This window comes from Mytilus galloprovincialis, chromosome 14 (genome assembly GCF_965363235.1).
Source record: "Mytilus galloprovincialis chromosome 14, xbMytGall1.hap1.1, whole genome shotgun sequence".
Lineage (NCBI taxonomy): Eukaryota > Metazoa > Mollusca > Bivalvia > Mytilida > Mytilidae > Mytilus > Mytilus galloprovincialis.
Window position 1 is genome coordinate 32487807 of NC_134851.1, and position 9118 is coordinate 32496924.

The following is a 9118-nucleotide window of genomic DNA, read 5'->3' on the forward strand; positions in this document are numbered from 1 at the left end:
AATCATTCAATCGCGTAGTGGAATTAACTATTTGTGGATTCTATTAAATTCTATATATAACTTTTGGACTAGTTGAAATCTCGTTCTATTTCAGAAGTTTATTCTTACATACTTTTGATTTTTTAACCCTGTATGCTAGCATTGCCTAGGTAAATTTTAAAATTGTTTGTATGGACATTGATCGACAAATCTATGTGACGTATACAATTTTCTGACGTCAGACACACAAATTAATGAATGTGTTTGTAGATAGATGTTTTTGTGTTCTGTTAAATTGTTCCTTTTAAAATTGTTATACGATGATAACTGATGTACCCATATTCTGACTATTGTATGTATTGTGTCTGTATAGTTAACGCATCAATGTAAATATAACGGAATTTGATGAGACTGTCATCAAAGTGAGAGGGTTAGCGTTATAAAACCAGGTTTAATCCACCATTTTCTACATTTGAAAATATCTGTACCAAGTCAGGAATATGACAGTTCTTGTCCATTCGTTTTTGATGCGTTTTGTTATTTGATTTTGCCATGTGATTATGGACTTTCCGAATTGATGTTCCTCTAAGTTCAGCATTTTTGTGATTTTACTTTTTGTATGTATTTACCATTTGTTTGACGTGTGAGTGTGACTGAGTGTTTTTGAATAAAATATATTGTATTGTATTGTTAAGATATACCTTTGTATGTAACATATTTCACATATCAAGGCAAGTATACATACCAGGAACCCAGTCTATAAAACAAGATACTTAAACATAACAAGATTCCAGTCTTACAAACTTCCGGTTTGATATTAAACACGACATTTTGCGAGATTTCTAATACATGTAAAACACATGTTCAATAAGTACCAGAGGGCGAGGAATTATTGAATGGTCTTCAACAATGAGAAAACCCCACAATTTATAGGAAACCATAAACGACAACAACATGCCTTTCTAGATCATTTGTTAAAATTAAACACACAGGTGAAAACCTACACAGTGTTTAGTAAACCATAAACGCCAACAACATGCCTTTCTAGATCATTTGTTAAAAACACACAGGTGAAAACCTACACAGTGCTATATGTACTAATTAGTACAAAAACGACACATAAATTAGAAATATGGAGATAGAACAGAGTCTCAATAAGACAGAATCTCAATCAGACAGAAAGATGGAGATATAACAGAATCTCAATAAGACAGAAAGGTGGAGATATAACAGAATCTCAATCAGACAGAAAGATGGAGATATAACAGAATCTCTATCAGACAGAAAGTTGGAGATATAACAGAATCTCAATCAGACAGAAAGGTGGAGATATAACAGAATCTCAATCAGACAGAAAGATGGAGATATAACAGAATCTCTATCAGACAGAAAGTTGGAGATATAACAGAATCTCAATAAGACAGAAAGTTGGAGATATAACAGAATCTCAATCAGACAGAAACTTAGAGATATAACAGAATCTCAATCAGACAGAAAGATGGAGATATAACAGAATCTTATCAGACAAAAAGATGGAGATATAACAGAATCTCAATCAGACAGAAAGATGACGATATAACAGAATCTCAATCAGACAGAAAGATGGAGATATAACAGAATCTTATCAGACAGAAAGATGGAGATATAACAGAATCTCAATAAGACAGAAAGATGGAGATATAACAGATCTCAATAAGGCAGAAAGATGGAGATATAACACAGCCGTATCAGTTGGATGATAAGGCTCTTCATAACAAAAATAGAAAGAACATGCATAGACAGTTTCATGAAACCTCATCGTTAAATTCTATTGAAATATGCAGAAGTTGTTAGATATAACTTCGTTAGGCCTGCGTAGGTTGTACTTTGTAAATACAGTTGTTTCTCAAACTACAGTGATGCCTTATTTTTGGAGATTTAGAATATTCATATAAAATTTATTTTGTTAACATACTGGTTCCCAGTTGTGATCTGTAGGTTGCATTTTTTAGAAACATAACATAAAGTTACCAGAAAATGTACGTGTGAATATTGTTTATATTGAAATCTATGGTAACCCTACAGTCGAGGTGGATAAGATAAAATATCCTGAGCAAAAAAAAAAAAACCGCTTGGGAAACATTGATGACATTTGAAGATGTGGCTTTAACATAAAGAATGAGGTTGATCAGCCTAAATTACCGGGGTTTACTGTAAGATCGCACAAACTTAACGTATGGGTATAATATGGTTAACGAGACAATAACTATTTGCGCAAAGGGGAAGGCTTTTTAAGGCTATTCCCTCAACTTGGTCTATTCTTTTCCAGCATGTAAAACATGCAATATACTTAAGTAGGTGTTTAGAGAGACGAGCCTGGGATGGGCTCTCATGCTTCCCAGTCAAGGCGGAGGTTAATTTAAAAAAAAACACATTTTGAGGCTTCATCATTTTGTCAGAAGCTTGTTCATTGTGGATGTAAGAAAGGATGCCGCGGTCGTTGTTAATGTGGAAAATCGGATCTCCCGTGCACTGCTATGTTTGCATTTGGTGGTGACCGTTATGTTTGGCCGAAAGTTGTAGTGATTTTGAAGATGTTTTAGTACTTGAGTGATTTTATTTTGTTTTAATCAATCTATCCAAAACCCTACATCGAAGATATGAATAAAGGACTCATCTTTGAAATTTACGCCATATTGTGTTTTTTTTACCGGAGGTGTTGACTTTCTTTTTAAACATTTACAACAGAATAGAATAAGTGGTTTTGATAATAACTTAAAGCCAAAAATTGAAAGGACAGAAAAAAACCCAACAGTTTGAAAAAAAGTTGAATATTATAATAAGAAATTGATAATTCTATGTCCGCCATTTTGTATATTACCGGAAGTAAGGGTTTTAAAGATATGTGTCTTATACATTACATCAATGTGAGAAGCACCAGAGAAAGGTTCCTGCACAATGTAATGATAGTAGCAATACGTTAAAACACATTTATTACCCGCCCCCAAAAATAAGCTTATTTTAGTATAATGTCCGGCATGTTGGATTTAAACCGGAGGTACGGTTTTTGAAGACATCTAATCTATAAAATATATCCAAAAGTAGTACATAACAAAGGTTTGTACCAAATATTATGCTAGTAGCATGATAATTACACCTTTTCATGTACTAGCCTTCGATATTAGGCTTATTCAAGTATGATGTCCGCCATTTTGGATTTTACCGGAAGTGAGACCTTTTTTTGAAATGCCTTCCTATCTAAAATTAAAGAGTAATAGTTGAGGAAGGTTTATGCCAAATTTCATGCTTGTAGCAGGATGTGCACAATTCGTCTGAAATATGCTTGTAGCCGCCGGACTTGTCTATTCGTTGGGAAATTTGTCCAGGTGCAAAATGTTAAATTCATTTTTATTAACCATAATAGGTTAAAATTTTCGTGTTATATATTTTACAAAGAACCTAAACAAAAATATATATGTTCTGTACAACATTAAAAAAAACATCACTAAAGATGAAAGGCATAGTTGTATATTTTATACAAGATTTACTGTACCGATTTACTTGAAAAACCCTACTGCTAATTGGCTGTAAAGTCAGGTCAAACTTACTGAATTTAAACTATAAATCAATGCTAAATCTAGGATTGCATCACCCCTTTGACATATGGTCACATGAAATCTGGAAAAGAACCAAATGATTTTAAAGTCATAAAAACAAGGTCATATGTACCCAACATTGTACAGAAAATGTGTTTCCAGATGGTAAAATAAAATACTGCAAACGGTATTGCATAAGCATTTTAACCTACATATATAAGAGAGAAAAATCTAGACAAAGTCTTAGGTCACTCTGTGTCGTATGTCGTATTCACTAAAAATAGATTGTGTCGAAAATAAACTATACTATAATACGAGAAGACCTCATTTTGTGTGTCGCTTCTCTTCCTTCCATAATAAACCAATTATCATGACTCTGTGTCCTATGAGTATCATGGAAAGTTGCATTTGTCATACTTGCTTATGAGTATTTATTTTGTGTTATTGTGGAGAAAAACGAAAATAAAGGTGTTTGGATATTGTTTCTGTCATCGGGCGGACTTTTAAGACTGTTTTAAATCATAGATAACTGGTAATAATTACTTGGGGACAGGACAATATCTTCACGTGAGCATACATAAACTATAAAGGAAATGTATTTGCTATTGACTATCAATTCCAACTGAACTATCCGCGGCTGTCACTGATATTTATTATATAAGGAATCTCTTTGATTACTATATTGCCTAGGATAGTAGACTTGGAATGAATAGTAAATAGCAGATAAACTTCATTTATAGTATATGTATGTTCATAGTATACAGAAAATAGAAACAAAAAATAACAGACTTTGGAAAAAGGGGGCGGGTTTAAAAAAATTGTCCTGTCACCAAATACCTATTACTTTTTATACCCTTCCTGAAATTCTCCAGTTAGAGAATCTTTAACAACTCATCCTTCACCAGTACACACTGTCAACCACGCTGTAAATGTCCACAATTTCGTGGCTGTGTTCTAGTACTTTTAATATAAACAGAAAAACGCTCTGACTCATGTCAGTGGTTATCTAGCTAGCACATTTAACATGCTTCAACAAGTATTAACCCACTCATCTTTTTGGTTAACTCCTTTATAAGTGAGCATAGACTTTCTGAGTTAGTTGACTAATTTATTAGGTTTTTATATAATGATATCAGAAGATGTGGTATGAGTGCCAATGCGATAACTCTATTCCAGCTACAATGTGTAAAAGGTTAACCGTTATAGGTCAAAGTACTGACTGCAACACGTAGCCTTGATTCACATAGAATAGAAGACAATAAAAGGCCTCAAAGTGACTAGTGTAAAACTATATAAACACGAAACCAAATGTATAATCTAAATAAAAAAACGATAAACAAAAAATACTTATGAACTACATCAACAAACGAAAACCAAAGAACAACAGGTTTCTAACTAAAGACAGCTGCAAACCAAATGCAGCGAGCTTAAACGTTCTAACAGGTGACGCCAATCTTCACCCTAACCGGAGAATAGAAGTGTAACATCAAAACATAGAAAGACACACTATAAAACATTAATTAAAATGGTTAAAAACAATCAAACAAAATATTTTCAAAAACAAGTACGAAGTAAACATCAATACAATATAGCATAAATATAACATGTTTTTGTTTGTGTGTGTTTGAGACTTTCCATAAATTTAGATTGTGATTACCTGGGATCTGGTTTTTCGTCGTTCGAACGAAAAGTACTTCTGAAATCTTTTGGGGACTTGCATTCACTCGAATATCTAGATGTCGTTGGTGACATAAGGCGTTTTTGTGCTCTCTCAAATTTTGAATTGTTTAAATTTATTCAGCACAAATGCTACTTATCATAATTTTTTTGTGCTTTCTATTCCCTTATGTTATGTAATTGCTGAATATATTGAGGGATAGGGAGTTCATTTACTTCATCATGTTCATGAAAAGGGATATTTTTGGTTTTAATGTTTATAATATAACATTGAGCTTCACCAAATTTTGTGCAGCATTTTTGAAGAATAAGATAAGGTTTTAGTTTTGAATTATTTAAAATAATATCATAATACCAAACTGATAGAAAAAGCCTAATTCCGGACTTAATTTTCATCTGTTCTGCCGAGATACTCTGAGACAAATATTCAGCGATCAGAGGAATCGACCAAGTGTTGTTACTGGCATCAAATGGTATAAATTGTACATGTTGTATTGTACCATATGCTTATGTCGACAATGAATGTTATCTATACTATTAAACGAGAAGACCTCAATTTGTGTGTCGCTTCTCTTCCTTCCACAATAAATCAATCATCATGCCTCTGTGTCCTATAGGTAACATGCATAGTCGCATTTGTCATCCATTGTTATGATTATTCAGGTTGAGTTATTTAATGAGAAAAACGACAAAAAAGGAGTCCGGATATGATTCCGTCATCGGATTGACTTTTAGTCATAGATAAGACTTCCGGTTTGAAACCTGCACAAATACAACCAATCGTATGATAGATAACAAAAATGAAAAATAGATAAGCCAATCAGAGCGTTCTCCATATCATGGTGTTTAGATCGCAAGAACCACAACTATTATGCCACCTTAGAGAGGACAATTATTTTTCGCGTTTCATATCATGGTGTTTTGATCGCAAGAACCACAACCATTGTATATCCTTAGAGAGGACAATTATTTTTCGCGTTTATCTACATGTAAACTACGATTATACTACTTTAATACTCTCTATATTCTGTCAGGGACTTTCTATGTAAGTATAGAAAGTCCCTGCTTCTGTCTACTGTTTTCTTTGAAATGTTTACTATTCAAAATAAGTAAAACATGCTCAACTTCATCTAAAACTACCTCGACAAAAAACTTTCACCTGAAGCGGGACAGACGACCGAACGAACGCACGGATGCACAGACTAGAAAACATAATGCCCATAAATGGGGCATACAAATTTATTATTGAAAGGGAAAATAGTGATTTGGCAAAAATGAAAGTAAGGTAGAGATTAGGGGGAGGCAGGACCTTTTTTTCGGGGCGTCGGGATCGGGTGTTTTTAAGCTCGGGATTTGGGGAGTGATCCTCACGGGATCCGGGAACATATTTTTCGATTTTGGGATTTCGGGATATGAATTTCTTTAAATTCTGCATCTCGGGATTTCATGGTTTTAAGTACGGGATTTCGGGATCAGGACCCCTCCGACAAACACTCGAATTAGCATTAGTCGGTTTTAGTTATCTATACATGATTCATATCCTACTATTGGCATGTTAATAAGGCTCTCAGAAGAAAAAGCACTGATAGATTGTTCTTGAAACATATTTTATTAGACTAATAAAGGTCTATATATAAGCAGTTACATTTATTTCATGTTTTAAACGGTGCAAATTTTTATTTTATTTGACTTTTCCCAAAAGAAGCATTGTAGCAAAGGAGAAGAATAGTTGTGTTCTGAGGCCAGACACACGAAAATAATTGAATTTAACAGAAAGGAAACAAATATCGGACTTTGGGAGGGCTTTTGATACCTTTTATGAAATTCTCCATACATAATATCTTTTACAAAAAATCATCCTACAACAGTTCACAAGCTGTATATGCCCGCGATTTCGCGGGTGTGTTCTAGTTTCATTGATGCTAAGATCGAACATATATGGCAATCAAAATTATTTTACAAATATCGTAGAACTAAACAAATTAATTTGTCATTTAATAAGGGATTTTCCTTTTTGAATTTTCCCATGAGTAAAGTTTTTTTGTGATTTAACTTTTCAATGTTTTTAGTATAGCTAAACAATCTTTATAGCATATTCTACAACACTCAACTTGAAAATCTAGAGCAAATGCAATAAACAAGGAACACAATATTATTATTAAACGCAGCAGCGCAGCGCAGTGCGTTTGAAACATTACTGATGGTTTTATCTTAATGTTTACTTTTGGCTACTACACCTTTGCATCTACAGCTGCTCCCTAACAAACTAAAGGAGGTATAACTAGGTTAAGGGAAATAACTCTTAAAATAATCACTATGTTAGTCTCAACCTTTGTCATAAAAATAATCTTAGCTTCTAGGTTACACATAAGCATAAGCAACACGTGGAGCAGGATCTTCTTACCCTTCCGGAGCACCTTTGGTATCTTTCGTCCCTCTTTTACATGGATTGTTTTCAAACTGTTTCAAGTAAATGCCTAAATTTGCTAATAAAATTTGACTGATTTAGCTGATTTTAAGCGTTAGCTCCCTGAATCAAAGGTCTGCCCCCTTAATTAGTGTGTATTTTGTTTGCCTGATTCCCTTATGCACATTTTTTTCTTTTTAGTCAACAGTTTATTTTTGCGGATAACGTTTTGTTGACGTGGACGTCGTCATAAGTGCAATCTATTATTCAAAGAACATTGTAGCGGTCTTGTATCAGAAGATACTGCACATTACTTTGGTATACCTGACTCATCCATGTCTATAAGAATGATGGGAGACAATTAAAAAATGCGTCCATACATGAATAAAAATCTTTATAAAGACTTTTCGTTTTGAATTTTCCTCAGTGATCAGTATTCTTGTGATTTTACTTTTTTTGGTCATCTGACACTATGTGAATGTAAGATCTGTCAACCTAATAATCCTTTTAGACGGTGTGTCTGACTCCAAACTAATCTTTTGTCTATCAAAGTGTAAATAAAAGAACTGTCGTATACACCTTCCAACCCACTAAGGTTATATGCTTGACTCATGACTAATTTTGTTTCTAGCAACGTGTAGATAAAATAATTATCGTATATGACTGACAAATCCACTTGGAGTATATGCTTGACTTCATACTCATCTTTCGTCTATCGACGTGTTAAAGGAAAAAAAAACTGACGTATAAACCTACCAACCCACTTACAAGATACGTTTGACTCCAGACTTATCTTTCGTCTATCAATGTGTATATGTAAGACCTGTCATGTATAACCGCGTAACCTACTTTTAATGTATATTTGACTCCAAACTAATAAATCTTTCTTTCAAAGATTTAATACACGAAATGTCATATATTACTCAACTACCCATTAAGAAGTTACATTTGACTCAAAACTAATTTTCCTTCTTTTAAAGTGTAAATGTACTTCATTTTTTTAAAAATTAAAATATATATTTATACTGCAACTAGTTATGCTTATATCCTAAATATAGTAACACAGCTATATTTTGTGCAATGTCAATTTCCTCATGGAACACTTTTTTCACAGTCAATAGGTTCATTAAGGGAGAAAAATAAGTTTGAAATATATGTTACAATTTAAATAGCTATCAATGTATTCATTTAAGTAACAGTATGAACACAATATCAGGTCAATGTCCTAAAACTATAAACATGTTTGTGTTCGGAACAAAAAACCTCGCCGTTCCCCAGGTTCTCAGACTCTAAAAAGTTTATATTTATCTGACATTGACCTAATATTGTATATGTATAATTATAAAGTTTTTAATATTCTATGAATTTTTATCTCATTCTTCATATTAATCTTTTGATTTAAACAAACGATGAACCGATAACTGAATGCACAACAATAAATGATGTTCAATTTTTCATAGTTTGGTTTTAATATCAAAAT

At 33.0% G+C, this 9118-nt stretch overlaps 1 long non-coding RNA gene across 1 annotated transcript in view; it reads left to right on the top strand.

Annotated features, from left to right (window-relative positions):
- The window catches only part of LOC143058946 (uncharacterized), a 38485-nt gene that overhangs the window by 6084 nt on the left and 23283 nt on the right, over nucleotides 1-9118 (top strand). The gene's annotated exons all lie outside the window — the stretch shown is intronic.